The sequence below is a fragment of the Adelges cooleyi genome, unplaced genomic scaffold (assembly GCF_023614345.1).
Source record: "Adelges cooleyi isolate 19-005CV unplaced genomic scaffold, UGA_ACOO_1.1 ACOO_flye_CR_arks_rails_tigmint_CR_PRNA_729, whole genome shotgun sequence".
In the NCBI taxonomy this organism is placed as follows: domain Eukaryota; kingdom Metazoa; phylum Arthropoda; class Insecta; order Hemiptera; family Adelgidae; genus Adelges; species Adelges cooleyi.
Window position 1 is genome coordinate 1 of NW_026096435.1, and position 19105 is coordinate 19105.

At 28.4% G+C, this 19105-nt stretch overlaps 1 long non-coding RNA gene across 1 annotated transcript; it reads left to right on the forward strand.

The window, feature by feature from the left end:
• Nucleotides 1–4378: 4378 nt before the first annotated feature.
• LOC126845280 (uncharacterized) lies at nt 4379–5650 on the forward strand. Its single transcript, XR_007686750.1, has 4 exons — nt 4379–4412; nt 4672–4776; nt 4882–4973; nt 5438–5650. It is a non-coding gene; the product is annotated as an uncharacterized LOC126845280 (long non-coding RNA).
• The last annotated feature ends 13455 nt before the right edge of the window (nt 5651–19105 follow it).

Sequence of the window (19105 nt, forward strand, 5' to 3'; positions counted from 1 at the left end):
ACAAAAAAAACCAGTACAGTGGGGTCGGTGCATAGTGGGGACGGAGCATAGTTGGGTCGAGGCATAGTGGTGACGGGGAGGTCACAGGTTTACAGGAATTTTTAAATCTGAAAGTGATAAAATCACTTTCGAAAAAACGCTTCGATGCAAATCGGTAGTTAGTATTTTCAAGCCAGTACAGTCCAAACCAAGCACAGTATAAACCAGCAAAGTTAGAAAGTTTTAAATGAAGGTTCTGTATTTACAAATGAGCATCAAAGCGTTTATTTGAAAGTGATTTTAACCGAGAGGACTAGTACAGTAGAGTATTGGCATAATGTAATCAAAGCAATGAGGAAACGGAGAGGTCACAGGTCTACAAGAATTATTATAAGTAAAAGTGATAAAATTGAATAAAATCGCTTTCAAATAAACGGTTTTCCGGCAATTAAAAAAAAACTGTAGTGCCGAATTTTTCACCCGCTTAATATGTTATGGATACATATGAGTTCCAACTACTGGCAAATTTTCAACCCAAAAGTTTTAAAATTACGGCTAAAAACCCCGAAAAACAAAAAAACTTGTACCCCCCCTAGGGGGGCGGGAAATGGGTATATTTTGAATTTGACAAAACTGACGTGCGCGGGCATAACAAATAAATATTTCTTATACATTTCAACTCGATCCGACTCTTTTTCTCGATACTATAGCCAGTAAAAGTTCTAACTTAAAAACTCGTACGGTTTTTTTTTTGTTTTTTCAACTTTCGTCTGTGAAGACTTAAACTTTTTCAACTTTTACCCCCCCAAAGTACAAACTAGACAAAATTTGTGATTTATAGAGTTGCTATTCAAAGGAATTGGTCTAGTATTAAAAAAGTTACAGTGTATACAGCGAAAAAAAAAGCCCACATCAGAGTAAAACCAATACCTTCTCGCTTTGCATCGAAGCTAAAACTTGTCAACATTAATATTAAAAAATTATTGAAGCTTTAGTGAGGTACATTATATTTACACTATTTACATGGCTTGAGGTTACTCCCACTTGGATGTCTTGACTAGTTCGCCAACGTTTCATAGTATTATATCACACTAAATAACATTGTATCACACTGTGGATCACAGATACAATGGGTTGATAATTTACATTTTATATAAATATATAATATTATTATGTACCTCACATAAGGTATTGAATGTTAACTACACATTATTATTAACAATATTATTACCCAGAGATTGTCATCTATACAAACCGAAAACCGTTTTGGTCGTTAAACGGCGACGATCATTGAGTATGGATAGTTTCTATGCTCAATGATATTATATTAACAAGTTGTGTACAAATTTAAATGGGTTTTCACGCTCAGTGTTGTGAGTGAACTTGACAAACGATCTAAGCGAAAAAACTGAAAAATTAGTTTTATACTTTAGGTATACCAACATAAAAACAATCTGATGTATTTTTCATAGACGATTTTTAATTAAAAAAAACTGAAGAACTAAATTAATCCGTGCTCGTGGCTTTCACCAGACTTTTTGTTTATTAAGAAAAAAGAAACACTTAAGAGTATACAAAAAACGGCAGGTCTTGTGTGAATAATAACAACTATGAAAGCATAGCATGCGGGCTGGGCACAAATTCGAATACATTTTTTCATTACTATCAAGAATTTTTAATAAACTGACACATTATTTATACACTTGATAAAACATTTAACACGTTAATTAATATTACATACCTACACTTTATAGTAATATAGCTACTACTAATTTGTTTAGATTGCAATATGAATAGCTTAGACGATAAAATTATACGTACAAATAATACGTGTGTATTTATTATGTTAAGCAAACCGACAATGCAAAATGAATTGTGTTGCTAAAATGCGTAAATTGAAAAATAAAAATTTGATAAACATTTTACTCGACAAAACACAAATAATTGGGCATATGAATAAAATGTTTATTAACTAAAACATATTATATTGGGTTGAAAAAATTGATAAATCATTTTATACTGGGTATGTGTTATTATAGTATAATATAAGCTATGTTGGGCTTATGGCCATACAACAGGTGATGACTGTTTTTTAATATCGGATTACATACATTAATTGACCGATTACTAAGGCTAGTAATATTGACTATCACATGATATTATTATAAGAATATGTAATTATAAACTTGTATTATGAATTGTGCTGTTCTTAAAGTAAGATAACCTTGTTCTGATGCTATTCTATTAGTTTTTATTATAAAATATAAATTAATATAAGTATTTATACTTTTTAAAAAACTTTACGATTAACTAATTCTAAATTTATTAAGAAAATAGACTTTAATTTTAATAATCTGAAATAATTGTTCGAAAATAATGTATAAAAATATTTTTTACTAAAATAATTTAATAAAACAAGTCTAATGGTGTACGATTTGGTATTAAATCCTAATACATGTAGGTATATGTATAAAATTCGCATCGGTTACCGATGAATTTTTGGAGATTTATTATTGTTCTAGTCAAAACAATTTGCGGACACTCGTAGCCACTCCTCGCCCTTCCGTCTGTCCGTATGCTCTGGTGCCGGTGGTGGCTTTTATTTTTTGTTTTGGCTATGAAGATGATATAATATACAGTGTGTGCCAAACACCCATTGACAACCGAATATTTAAAACTCAATTACTAAAAAAAAATATTTTCGGGGGCTCAATTTCAAACCAAAAATTAACCTATAGAAATTAAAAAAAAAAAAATTACGCGCTAACTAACAATAATATATAACTTTTATTCAAATAAACACCAAACATTTTTGGGTCTTTTTGTGCACGTTCTGTATACCATTATTAGATATTTCGTATCTTGTACGTACGTTATATTTTTAATCTTCTGTCCCTCACTATATACATGTATTAACTACAACTATAACTTATTCCTGGTATTTCAGTAGTATAAATAACGCTTCTACTATTAGTTTAAGCCATTTTACATTACATTAAAAAAAGTAAATCAATTTTATAGAGTTTAAGTTGAATGGGCTTTTTACACTAATAAAATACTTCTTTGTAGAACCGCCATTGTAAGACCATTTTTTAATAAATAATAATATAATTTTACTTAAAATACTAATAACGAATAACAAATATACGAAGTAAAACAGGGCTGCGTATACTTTCGTCCCTAAGAAGGTATATTTGGCAGGTAGTTAATTCAACCGGCGCGGCAGCTCGACTGTTATTTTCCCTACCTGCTATTATAGTCTTTTTTTATTTTTATTTTTCTAAACAATACGGACAAATATCTAATTAACAATGAGAAATATAACATGGTAAATCTGAATAACAAGATAACATAGATACAATACAACAGGGGTTGAATGAACCAGTTACAGCCAAACACCGCACATTTCATCGGTTGCCAGGTAAGTACATTAAATGGCCAAATACGGAATACCGCACACTTATAATGGGTAAAAAGAGGTACAAGAGGTACGTAATAAATGAATTGTAAACGCAAGGCTTCTAATGACATTCAAGAGACACCGCAAAAAAAAATACGCTGAGAGATGTCATCCATAGAAAATAATACGACAATAGGAAGTAATGACGTAAGTTTAATAACTTAGTTTAATATAAGTTTTTGTCCGACTTTCAAAATGCCATCTGGAAATGTTTTTTAAAAACAGCCTCGTTTGAGTCGTTAGCTCATTAATGAATAAAAACGAATAAAATGTGAAATAATTACTCCTTAATAATATGTCATGCTAGCAGCACAACTAACACCATTAATAAACGTATATTGTATACAAGTATTGTTAGTGTTACGCATTACTTAGAGGCGGTTTTTTTAACGGCGGCGTTTTGTCGATTTTTGTCTGGCGACGTTTTGTCGATTTTTTGTCCGGGCGCGTTTTGTCGGGCGACCTTTTGTCGTGTTTCCTTATTTATTGAACTATTGAAAACTTTTTATTTAAATTATTCGGCAATAGATGGCGCACAAGGCGCAATTGAACCGGGAAGCGTTGTACAATCGGGCCACACCCCGCACTCCGCCGACCCGTCCGTTTACAGTCCTGTATTATAGTCGTGTTTAGGGCAGTTCTTCCAAAAATTGATAAGAGATAAGAGTTCTTCCAAAAGATAATACAATTTTTATTTTATCAGCGTGACCAACCCAGAAACAACAAAATATAAAATCACATTCTATCAGTCTGCCAATTCTATCAGAATAAAAGTAACTAAAATATAACTAACGTTTGTCAGAGTTAACTGTTATCTCTAGAACTAAACGGCAATAATTCAAATGATAAAAAAAAAACCGTGTTAAAATATATTATATTTTCTTAAATATAATATATAATAGTACACATTTTTACGATACATTTATAATGACAAAAACCCAACTAGTTCATATGACGACAACGATAATTATTGGTAAATAAAATTTACTTTCGTTTCTTATTAATATTAAATGAATATTTTTATTAGAATTCATTTTTAATTCATAATTCAAAACTCTTATTTTCACATAATATAAACATGCAATATTTAATATGAATAACATAATATATTTATCAATTATAGTGCCTAGCGACAAAGTTCATACATACACTATATTGTACTAATTTGTGTGACAATATTATTACATCCTATTTAAATAAAAATATTAATACAAGTAAATTATGTTTTACAGTATGATGGTAGTTGTCTGAAGTCATAAAAAGCTTATCGGTATGCTTATTCATTAGAGCGGTTCGATTCCTGAAACTATCTCTAGTCTGATTAAGTGTGGTAACAGGTATGGAGTTATTTTTTGTAAAATTGTTTTAATTGATTTAATCTCTATTATTTTAATAATTAACATTTCAACTTTTAACTTATTTATTAATAATATATCTTTCAGTTTTAAGATGAGTCAAAGATTCTGGTTGAACAGTTCTCCATCGACACTAACTGGAAGAAATAATTGTTTTATCATTTGTCTAAATAGACTAGGTAAGGAAAACATTCTAGATTTGTAGTATTAATACAAATATTGATACAAAATTAGTTTAATATCAATCTAAAACACCCTAATATAGGGTATTTAAAAAAAAGAAATCAAATGTAAATTATCTTTCTTTTTAATAATTTAATTTACTATTTTCTAACATTGTTAGTTTTTGTACAAGAAAAATTGCATTTACTTGTAATATCTTACGCTTCATTGGTATGAGATAACAAACTAGGTCCACTTGATATATACCGGTCACAATTATAGTCTATTCATGAAATCACTCTTCCAAGTGTTATTGATAGATAATTTAAGTTGAATGGTATAAAAAAATGTCATTATCAATTTTCGTTATATTTAATTTTAACTTCACAATTAACAAACGTTAACATTAGTAATTCATTTAAAATTGGTTTTATATTATAATTATTTATTAATATTATTTAACCATTTGTTGTTTTTTCAGCTAGAATGTGACCAGAGGAAGATTAAATGGACATATCATATATTTCTCCATGGACACTGTAATCCATAGACGGATTTTTGACACTATATTTGAATATTTGTTGTTGAAGTTAATTGAATTTTGTGCAAAACCCCTGGAAGAATATTCTGTATCAGACTAACAGTATAAACGCCACCCAGTATTTCTGTTTACCTGCTGTTAAACATCGTAGTATCATCTTCAATCTCTTTATATTTTGTTTAATTTTATTTAAAAAAGTCTCATTATAATTTATTATTAATCAACTGTAATTCAGTTGTTTATATTGAATAACTTATTATCCTGTCTTCAACGTCCATATAAACTGTACTGTATTTATGACCACTACACTGATATCTCATTTGGCTAAATATTTTTAATTTTCAACTACATTAAAACAAAATTAAGATTGTTTAAATTTTTTTTTTTTTTTGAATACTTGTAATATTGTTTGAATATTTTTACACTTTAAGTGTCAATACAAGTATCTTTAGTTTAACGATACTAACAGTATATTACTATTACAATTTTGACAAACATAATTATTAGCCTACCAAATAAATTATAAATGTAGCTTCTGTATTTGCTTATTTTTTAATATTTACTTACCTTAATAACATTAAAATATTAATTTATTGTAAAAATATCTTGACCTAACTGAAAGATTGAAAATTTGTAAACTGTTGTGAAATTATGTTGATGTTGTTAGGAAAAATTGTGTAGTCAAAATTTTGAATACCTAGATTAAAAAAAAAAACGGTACAATTTTTTTTTGCTAAACCAAGTAATTATACATTTGTAAATTTTGATGTTTAGTTTATAATATATACATTTTTAGTTAAAAAATATCTTTACTTAAGTATCATTTTATACTATTTATACTTTTTACCAGATTATTTTATGTGTTTTAAACTATTACATTTATTATTTCTATTATTACTATTTATTATTTATTTAAATGACTTATCAAACTTTATGAATTGTACTTTATAAATTATAAAATTGGTCTGAAATGTATACTGTGTTACTATAGGTAGCCTGATAGACAGGAAGTCTATATTGTTTTTTAGAAATAAAAGTTGTTTTTTCTTGGTTAGCTTAATTATATAGTGTGATTGACTAATTTTCTCTCATAATAATTTCAATTAGGTTAAATTATTTTTCAAAACATTTTTGTTTGTGTTATTTTACAACTGAAAACATGTTTTAATAACCACTTACTTTTTTGATAATTTTTAATTAAATAATATTTAATTATGATAAAAATTCAAAGCGTATTTAGTATATAGTATATATTTGTTTATAATTTTATTATTTAGAAATGCAATAGTTTTTAGATGTAGTTTTTGACACAATAAAGTAAAAGTAAACCAAATGTATTTTTTCTAAATCTGTTCTCATAGACACGTTTACTCTCGATAACGAGTGATTTGTATCTGTATATTGTATTAAGTGATATTATATAATACGTTTAAACGAAGGATGTTTAACATATTGAATACTCTCTTTGAGTATACAATGATGTGTTCGATATAAATTGTATTATAAAGTCCAGATACTGTTATCTTTATTTATATGCATAGTATAATGTAGTAAATAATTATAGATTCAACATTTAAATAATAAATAAGCTTTAGTAAGTTTAACCCTTAACAATACCTGCTATTATCTAATAACTATAGACATATATAAATAATGTCTTGATAATAATTGAATAGTTTTATAACATATTCAATATTTTTGATATTTTCATTTTAGTCAGTTATCAATGAATCAAAGTATACAACTATTTTCTTTTTAATAGTAACGCAGTTACATCTTATATGAATCATAATTCATGAAACACAATTTTGTAGCTCTATACAGTTTTGACCTCTAAACTTTAAGTTATCCAGATTAAAATAGTTTTGAATATTGAAAACCATATGGTCAGTTTTATTCAAATTCAACTATAAAAACTCGTAAAACCATGTAAATATGTTTTAATAACCAAATATTATACTACTTCATTATTTGGGATTTAATGATTTTCAAATATTTTTGATAGAGACAGTGATAACGATATTGGTTTATAATGGCTACAGTCTAGTAATTATAACTAGAGCCCTAGTAATTATAATTACCGACTGAAATAATAGATAATAACTACTGAACAATTATTTATTTCCTGTTTTGTGTAAAGGAATGAAGACACATCTATTGGGGCACTTACCTGAAAATAATGATAAATTAAATACCTACAACTTTTATACTTTTCATTGTTAACTACAATTTAGTTAAGTACAACTGTTTAACAGTATAAAGTTAGAATTATCTTCTACTAGTTTAATCTAGTATTTCTAACCAAAATTATGGGGGTATAAGATATTCCTAACACAATTATACCATTTTTAATTAATGTTAAATAAAAATGGGATTATCTAATCTGTTTTTAAATGTTCACTTAGTTAAAATAGAGTTAACCTGACCGCTTGATATTCAATCTTTTAATTTCTGATTTGACAATTTTATTACTTACATATTAGTGGAATTGGAAATAGCCTCATTAGTTTTCACATTAAATATGTCCATAGCTACGTTTATATCATTTAAATTTTTACAACTTCACCAATCTTAAGTAAATATTAACATACTTAAATCAGTCTTATTATAACTTATTAAACTTTTTGTGGGCAAAAAGAGCTTTAACAGCAGATCTCGATGAGATAAGAGATAAGCGAGATAAGAGATAAATAAATATGATGAGGTGCTGCAACTTGCAATTTTATCTATTTATTTTATAATATGTATTATTTCTATTTTTTTTATAATATAAGAAAAGTATACATTTCTTAATAAATGGAATGTAGGCAGAATTAATAACAGAAAAGTTATAATATCACTTCTATAAGAAACAAATCTAATTGATAATAATTGTATTTCTACAAAGGCAATCGAGGCAAAAGATAATTAGCCAAGTCTTTGCCAGGCTTGTACAAAAATATTTTATTACTTTAATTATTCATAAATTATTAATTTAACTATTCACTAAGTAAATGGCCATAATAAATGAATAAGTACATAGATTAATAAAATATGGGCTATGCAATCTTCTAACAAACAAGGACATTTTCAAATCAAGAGATAATTGTAAATTTGCAAATTTATATTGACCAAAAGTTGTATCATATTTTTAAATCATATGAATAACTATTTCAGAACAAATTCATTTTGTTTAGTTTGGTTTATATAATAAAAATATATACCCGGAGTAGCTTAATATAAACTAATTTCTGTAAAATATTTAGTGAATAATAATTATTTTAAAAACCTACTAATTGATTATAAATAACATTCAGTCTTGCAAGGTATTTTAATACCGATCAGTCTGATTTGATAATCTCACCAACATAAAAGCAAGTTTTTATTAAATTACATTATATATTTATTGAGTATGACGTTTATACGATTACGACCCAAGTTTGATCTTTTTTATTAATACAACAGAATTGTTAAATCTAGTTTACAGTAATTTTATATTATGCCATATTCGTATTATCTACCTATTATCCCATGCAAAAGGGGCCAATTTTTTTCTCTTCACGAGTCTTTATCTGGCAAAAGGTTCACTTTGGACTATAACCTTATAATGTATATATTGATTTATGTGGAAACTTGAAAATGAAATATGTGTTTTGTTCTAGTTATTCATGTAAGGTATTTAAACTACAAGTGGCATATGTTCCGTTATCTTGCTCTAATATATCCTTTAGGTACCAAATTTTGTTAATAATATATCTTCTAAAAGACAAGATTGAAGACAAAGCTTATAAGCTCCTACCTGTATTCTTTAACTACAGAATACATATGTAAGATGTGGTAAAACTAATTTATACTTGACAGCCAAATTCTGAAATCGTTAACTAATTTAGGTAAAACGTAAAAATAATGTTTTTTTAAATAGTAATATAAACAATTTGAGGGAAATTTTAATAAAATTATTATTATTTTATACCAAATAATATTAAATTATAACATATACTTATATGATAGGTATAATATAATGTAATTTATTATGAATTTTACGTGTATAGTGTATACGATTTAAATTAGATAATTGATAAAGATCTAACTAAAATTTGCAATAAAGATAAGAACCTAACTAAAGGCAATGTTTTTGATATTAAAATACGAAATTTCTTTTGGCGGGTTTTTGGTAAAATCGATGTTGGTACTATCTGTAGTATTACACATTTTATAGGTTATGTAACATTTTTTTTCTTATCACGCGTTATCATTTTTTGGAAGAACTACCCCCAACTCATTATAGTCCGTGATTTGGTGTAGAGATGGGAGAAAGTGACAAAATTTAGTAACGGTTACAATGGTGACAGTGACCAAAATGTCACCGTTACTTTTTATGGTGACTTGTCACCACTTATTCTACTGATCGAATATTTAACATTTCACAAAGTCGCCATCACGTATCAGCCTAAGAACGGTCGCCGGTCAGCCGTCGCGTTCTGCGGCGAAGTGAGAAGGCCCCAGTGACCGCAGCTGTCACGGACGGTTGTCTGTAACTATGGTTGAAATATACAGGTTATTGCACATCGTCTCGAATCGTTATCTTCAGAAAAAAAATTGCCGCGTAACGGGATATCAATTTTACTATTACTATATATTTTACTGTGTACATATAATATACCTACAGTATACTTTATTATTGCTAATTGCTAAGCGTTACGCTGACATATTTGATTTCATCATCAAAGGGTCCTATTAATAATACGTTTTTGAGACACGTAAATACTAAATGTGGTAAATTGAACCAATATTACTTCCACCAAGCTAAAGGATTACCTACTTTTGATAATAAATCTATTTCTAGATATCTATTGACTTAAGAGGACGTTATTTCCCCTATTTATTAAGGCGTTATGTTATTCCGTATAGTCATTTTTTTGGAAAATCCTAATTTTAACATAAAACTGAAGTGTTAATATTTGTTCAGTAATTAGGACTGTGTTTTTGAATTACCACAGCAGCATCCTTGACAGGGATTTAAAAAAAAATTAATTGAAACATAACTACGCAGAATACGCTTTACTCAGTTCATAGTGGTTTTAGAGCAAAAACACCTATTATAAAATCGAATGATATCAAAATTTCAGAGACAATGCCATGTCCGATTTTGAAAATAACAACATAAAAAAAGTATTAATTGTCAATACCTAGTTTTTTTGAAAGTAAAAAAATAATGATTTTAAATGTTAAATATTTGGTTTATCCAAAAAAGAATAGGTATGACATTGTTTCCAAATTCTTTTCATTTTTCATTTTTGTTATCAGTATTTTTGCTATGAAATACAGCTTCACAGAGCGAGTAAAACGCATTCTGCGTAGGTATATTTAACGCTGTACAATTAGGTGTATAACATACTCTTAAATAATACCTTTAGATATAGGTATTTGTTCCTTATGCATAATAACATTTGATCTAATTTACTATGTCTACTGTAGCATTTATAATTTCAGATTTTGTTTAAGCGGAATTTTTTAGGTTAATGGTAACTATTTAAATCTTGGTTCTAAAAATGTACTATTCTTAAATTACTGTTTTCCAAGTTGGAGAAACGTTTGACGAGTCCATTTTTCATTTGTAAAATAACTTTTGAAATATTAGTAACATGATCTTTTACATACATTTTATCTGTCACTGCCTTTAAGCTATTGCCCGTAATAATTACCAAAGAATCACTCATGTATATTTCTCCACTCACTGCTTTAGTAACTTCCTCAAACGACTTTAATATAAGACAAAGTTCCTTACAAATTTTGCAATCATTTGGTAATAAAGTAGGCAAATTAATATCGAGTATAACAACTGTTGCTTTTAACGCATTTTCCAATTCTATGAAACGACTTAACATATAATAGGTAGAATTCCACCGTGTGGCTACATCTTGCAATATTTTTTTTTGGTGTAGCTCGCAAATTTCGTTGATATTTATCAAGTTTATGGGAGGCATTCGAACTTCTTTTGAAATGCCCCACCAATGATTTAATTGTATTAATTATATTTGTTATTTCAGTTACTTTTTAACGATTCTTGGACAATTAAATTGAGCGAATGGGCAAAACATCCAGAATGCTTAATATTTTAATTATTCAACGCTCCTTTTATACGGAGGTACTATCAGATACCATTAGTAAAATTGTATTATCTAGCTCTCAGACACTTATAATAGTCTGTATTTCTTGACTCAGATTTAAACTAGTATGTTTTTCTTCAAATGACGTATATAGTAACAAAATATATTTTAAACAAAATCAGCTTTGAATATTGATTAAAGTTCCACAATCTGTCATTTAACTTAAGGATAATGAATCTACTTTTATATGTATCTTCATATAATTTAGGTGCACATTTTTCATATAAAACAGGCAAAGAAGTATTTGATAAGTATTGGTTTCTAGCCTTTCATTTAGCAGCATGAGTTTTTTTAAGTGTAAGTAGATATTAATCATTAGACGATGGACCTTTCACATTATATGCTAAACGACAACTACTTGTAGAAGCACAAACTTATGAAACAACAACCATCTGTTATTTCAGGTAGGTACCTAACATTAAATAAGCCATGATATTATGTACATATGTATTATATATATATGTATACATATATATATATGTACGTTTATATATATATGTATACATATATATATGTACGTATATATATATTTGTATTAAATAACTACAAATAATATAGTATGTATTCATTGACAAATATTTAACTAAAAATAGTATAATAAAATATACTAAAATTTTTAAGCTGTAAATACTATTGGTAGTAGGTACACTAATAGTTATTATAATTATTATTGTTATAGTTATTTTGCAAAAAAAAAGTTAATAAATTTCTAATTATTTCAGAAAATCTAAATAATGGCCTAAGTAAGGTATTATAGTACGTAAATTTTAACATGGTGGTATTTTCAGATTTTTCACTATTGCAATTAGTTTAAAATAAGGCTTTTGGTTTTTTCTGCCATGATATGGAAAATCTAAAAAGTATTCTATTTTCACTTTTTTTTTAACATACACGTGATTGTGGTCACGTGACTTCCCCTCGAGTGATTTTGCCAATATTTTCACCCTTATCGTCTTATGCCTTCTAAATATTCACATTGATTTCTTTAACAGCTAGTGTAAATTGTAAAAAAAACTATCTTAATTATAATTCATAAGTTTTGTCATCTGTGTAATATTAAAATAAAGATAGTTCTACTCAAGTTATAACTGAATTTTATCATGAGTGACTCGAGAAAACGAACTAGTGAACTATGGCAGTTTTTTACTTATATTGTCTCAAATCATGCCAAATGGGATGCATGTCATGTAAAAATTTCACATAAAACTACCATGTCTAATTAAAAAAAACATATGGAAAGGAGGCATCCATTGGTTAATTTAGGAATACCCTCTAAATGACAAAATTGTATTAATTGTATCTGACAATGCCTATAATATTAAAGGAGCAATAAATAGTTTGAATCTAAAGCATTTTGGATGTTTTGACCATTCACTAAATTTAATAGTCCAAGAATCGTTAAAAATAACTGAAATAACAAATATAATAATTAAAATTAAATCGTTGGTGGGGCATTTCAAAAGAAGTGCGAATGCCTCCCATGAACTTGATAAATATCAACGAAATTTGGGAGCTACACCAAAAAAAATATTGCAAGATGTAGCCACGCGGTGGAATTCTACCTATTATTTGTTAAGTCGTTTCTTAGAATTGGAAAATGCGTTAAAAGCAACAGTTGCTATTCTCGATATTAATTTGCCCGCTTTGTTACCAAATGATTGGAAAATATGTAAGGAACATTGTCTTATTTTAAAGCCATTTGAAGAAGTTACTAAAGCAGTGAGTTGAGAGAACTATATGAGTGCTTCTCTGGCTATTGTAATGGCTAATAGTCTAAAGGCAATAACTGAAAAGATGTATGTGAAAAATTATGATATTAATATTACAAAAGTTATTGTAGAGTTGAAAAAAGGACTAGAAAAACGTTTCTCCAACTTGGAAAATAGTAACACTCTTACCAATTGTACATTTTTAGATCCCAGGTTTAAACAGTTACCCTTAAGTGAGAAAGTTGCCACTCTTACGAAAAATAGAATAATAAGTGCTACAGCAGAAAAAGTTAAATTTAATAAAACAATACAAGATAATATGACAACAACTAGCTGCAATGAGGAGATAGAAAGTGATGAGTTTAGTATTTGGAATAGTTTTGACATAATTAGATCAAATGTAACACCCCAAGGGACAAATACATCCAAAGGCATAATTGAGGTTAAAAGATATTTAGAAGAAGATCTTTTGATTAGAACTGGTGATCCCTTGGCTTGGTGGAAAGAGCATGGGTACAACTACCCACATTTACGAATTTTGGCCCGAGAAAAGTGTTGTGCAATGGCGACATCGGTACCATGCGAAAGAGTTTTTTCGAAGGCAGGATATGTGTTTAATGAGCGCCGTAACCGCTTAAAACCAACTAAAGTCAACCAAATACTATTTTTAAACCATAATTATAAATTTTAAATATAATATTAATTTAAAAAAAAAGTTCTTTTTTTAAATTTAAATGTTTACATCGTGTACAAAGTATATAAGAGCAATAAAAATAATTAAAGATAATATATTTTAAAATAAGTAAAAAACATTACAAAAGTTTAAACTACAGAATAAAATTTCCATTTATAACATCCAATATCCATTTTTTAATTGTTTTACAACAAATGTAAAATTAAGTGATTACAGATATTTACTATTTTGTAGTTTATCACGGTGATAGTGACAATATTATCGTAGTAGTGGGGTCACCACTGGCAGTGTCGCCACGGGCGCCACAATTTTTGTTTTTTTTTTGTAAATGTATATTTTACTACTTTAATCACTGGTCACCATATATTTTACACAAGTGTCGCAGTGACTACTAGTGACAGTAATGTCGCCGTGACAAAATCGCAGCGACGAGTTTACTTACCCTACTCTAATTTGGTGTAACCCCGATGTAGAGAAGATAAGGTGATACCACTCAACTTCTTATCAGTAAAAATCTGGGGTCAAATGCTTCAGGCATTTTGGTAGTTCAGCTTCGCTGTACAGGCGGCGCCACCATTCGCCCGGAGGCCGACATTTTCTATGCAGCTTATGGACGATAAACGTTTTATTTTTTATTTTTATGTTAATTACTCTTTATTTGGAGTTTTTATTATTTTTATTGTCTTATTTAGTAATAGTAATTATTTTGTTAACTTTTTAATTGCGAAAACGGTGTTTTTTAACGGCATTAAAGTAAATATTAGCACTAGAATATAGCTTTCATAGTTAATTAAATTAAATTTATTCTGATCTAGTCTTTGTCCAGCACAGTTATTTATTTTATTATTTTAGCTACTCTACTAATATGAAGTAGTATTCCAATACTAATTAGTCATTAGTATACATGGTCATAATTTCTAGTTCAGAGTAATAGAATAAAACTAGAGTAGAGCAAATATTGTCAATAAATCCAAAAGATCTACATTAGTCAATGAATGTTATTTGTAAAAATGAATAAGAACAATTTAATAAGAACATTTTATAATTATATATGCCGCGGTTTATTATGTAGACACAAAATATAAACAATTATTTGTGATGCAAATATCATCTCTAGGAACACAATGTAGAGAATATGTCTCTACTTCGTCCCTAGGCATTGCACGTATAATTGGGCTTGAATTACACGGTAGTCGGGCTTTCGAAGACACTTAATTGGGGTATATTAAAGTAATTAATATCCACCTTACACAAGCGATGCTTATTTTTCGGGGGTAAATTAAAATAATCGGAAAAAATGTATTTATTGTTATGTACAGTGATGTACTAACAGGGGGGTTCGGGTTCAAACCCCCAAAGCCAAAAATAAAATTGTGTTTTAAGTAATATATTATAGGCATTTATTATATAATTGTTACAATGTTACTTCCTGAAGTCATTTAGAACTTGAAGTAAATAAATAATAATTTAACAATTATATTTTAATTACTAAGTGTTAAGGGGAATTGCGGCTACCTAAGTAAGAATTAAAATATCTTCGGAACTATAAGTCCAGAAATTTCGTTATTTCTTGAAATCGTACTATCGAGTTATTTTTCCTAAATAACTCTCCGATCACTGTTTTAATATACCCTACTTTATAAGTCCCTTTAGTTACCATAGAATAAGCTTTATCTTGTAAAAATGTCTAGTTTCACATATGGTTTTATAGGAAACTACATTTTTTTTAAAGAAATTGTCGTTATTCTTTATAACAAATTATTCATAGACCTTCAACAACTATAAACTCAATTTGAAAAAGCCTTCTCTGGTGCTTAAAATTAGATATAGGAGGGGGGAGGGAGGGGTTGAGGACAATTTTTTCTTGTACATAATACGTGTTATTATATTATATATCGTATAGAATAATTTCATATATATTGTTATAAAAGGATAGTCATCGTTCGACTATAAACGTCTTTTGTGGAATATACGAATATTGTGGTTTTTTAAATAATATATAATCTATAGTCCTGTAATAAAATAAAATTACATGTAATATATTTATATTTAGCAATAAAAATGACAGTAGCGTATAATAATATGTAAGAAACCCTATCAGCTCCATGTAAAAGTCGGCCTCCGGGCGAATGGTGGCGCTATCTACGTGACAAAATTGTACTACCAAAATGCCGTAATTTCTTGACCCACTGATTTGGTTGGAGTGGCATCACCTTATCTTTTCTACATCGTGGGTGTAACGCATAATCAGCTGCTGATAACGCGGCTTTCGTTTTATCAATTATCACGAATTGATCGGAGCGGCTGTCATTTTGGAATATAGGTGGCTTCCGTTATTTAATAAATTTTTCCGTCGTTTTGTCATTTGACGACGAGATTTTATTGATTTTGCCTTTTACCGTATTGTACGGCTGAATCGATACGTCAGTTGTTTAGCGAGTTAATGTCGATTGTTGTAATACTAAAAACGTACAATTTTTTTTCCGTGCAAAATTACAAAATTACGTGGCTTACACGTTTCGATAAACGGCCTTTGCAGGCTGTTGTTGTACATACAGCTATGCGTTTTTTTCATTAAGAGCCCCTCTATTAATATTAGAAAGAGCTACTGAGTTAAAATAATCATGATGATGCTGTTCAAATATATTTATGTTCTTCTGTGTCTTTTAACTAATAATACTTTAGTTACTGCAAGGGTTTACAATGACATAACTATAAGGATTTTAAAAATTATAATATTCTGTCCGTAATATCAAATGTGTTGTTTATCATGTGACAAAATTGTTTGACATCTTTCAAACTGCACATTGTCATAAGACAAAAGATAGATAGTATTAGTTACAGACACACTGGATGGTTAGTGTTAGGCTCTTAGTTGAGTTGCCGACAGTGTTAAGGTTAGCTGTGCGGTTTCTTCTCAGATGTCGAAGAACCGTTGTAATAGTGAGTTAATTATAGATTGAATGAAGATGGGATAGGTACAAGGTGCGAACAAATCGTAAGACGCGTGTACTTTTGAAAGGTATGTACACTGTGCTAAAAATTCGCAAGACAAGTGTTCGTGATAAGGAAAAAGTCAATGATGTTGAATAAACAAACTCAACGGATAGTGACAACTGAATACTTTTTGATAAGTGGTGTACTGAAGTCGACTTGAAGAATATTGCTATTTAGTAATTTTTGCAATTAATCGTTATTTTTAAAAAAAAATATATAGGTTATTATTATTAAATGTAAGCTAACAACTGTTTTAATTGTGAAATATTGCACCTATGGCTAGGGATTATTACAATCCTTTGGAATTTTAAAAAGGTTGGTGGAAAATAAATTTGAACGAACACAAATAAATCACAACGAACATTGTTCGCGTACATGCTGGCGCACAAGTTGGCCAGTTGGCCATGAACATCTTCATTCTTTAATTATAAGTACCGTACATCTTCCATACTGCATGTAGTGGAAATCATTAAGATGTGTAACTGGCTAATTCTTAAACTGTTCTATTATTTTTCCGTAATTAATATAGTTTAAACATTAATAGCTTTATTTATAGGACAGTTAATTGTTGACCATTAACAGTGAAAAATTAGGAAACTGATGCTATAACAGTCTAATTAAAAAAAAAAAAAAAATTACCCACCCATAAAAACATCTCATTTCTGTATCAATAAAGGTACACGAATCTTTTAATATTCATATATTGACAAAATTCGCCTATACCAAACCTCTTAATAAATAAAAAATTTGGCGTTCTTATTAGTTTTTAAAACAATACGATTGTATTTCAGCGTTGAGACTTGGACATAATAACAAAAAGAGCAATATCCAAAGAAGACAATGAAAAAAATAATTTGTTTTCATTGACTGAATTATGCTTACGACAACTTATAGCAAGAGTCTCGTTCGATCGTGCTAAGAGTGTTTTTGTCCCGTACTGAAGTGTGTTTGTTTTGTATTCTAGTTCATTATTTCAATTAGTAAATAAGAAAGTATAAAATTATTTTGTAAAATTTCAGAAATTGAGATGCTGTTTCTGATGAAAGTTTTAAAAATATTAATTTAAGTATTGGTGATGTCCCTTCTAAGACTAATGCTATTGCCAATGAGAGTGTCGGGCCCACGGTATTAGATTTCCACTGGCAGAGGATGTGCTTGAAATCTCTGTTAATGGTACTGTAAATCTCTCTTAACTAATTACTAATAATGAATGGTGTTATCAATACACACATCCCACTTTATCATGTATGCATGTATACCGTGTACTCATAATAAAAATCATGTACTCCATCCGATTATTTTTAATAGTAGGTAGGTATATGCTGTGTTTAGAAAAGTAGAAAGTGGTTACTGATTTAGAAATCTTAAACCATAAGCAAAATGTCTTTGGTGAAGTGGGAGAGCTTCCTATAAATTAAATAAATACCTCAACAAAAAAAGTTTTCCTAATATTTACTTATACATCACTACTACTAGAAACTAGTTGAACAAGTAATAAGCCCAGAGTTTTTGAACAGGTAGCACCTTCTAAAATAATGTTAAATTTCTATCACAGCTGGCCTATAAAAGTATTTTCAGCCCAAATTTGTGTATTTAATACTATTTTTTTTTTTTTTAATCGAGCAAATAATAACTAACAATAATTGTAAATGATTACAATTATAATTAAATTGATTTTTAAGATTACACACAAAGAAATGTTAAGGTTGTTAGGATTTTACCATAAAAATATTTTGGTTAGATTTGAATCGACTAGGCATCCACAGATTCGCTTAGAAGCGTTTATTTAAAAGTGATTTTATCATTTTTATTAGTTATAATAATTCCTGTAGATAACTCCGTCCCCACTCCAGCAGTTTTTTTTTAAACCAAAGTATATATATATGTTTAAACATTGACTAAATTAAAACGTTGGCGTACTTAGTCAGAATTTTTCACGATTGTAAACTGATAACGATTTATGAAAAACTATTCATTTATTGATGATCTAGGTATAATAGACTTTTGACATTGTAGAAAGTTAAAACAAACTAAATTACCTCATTGACATATTTTGTAA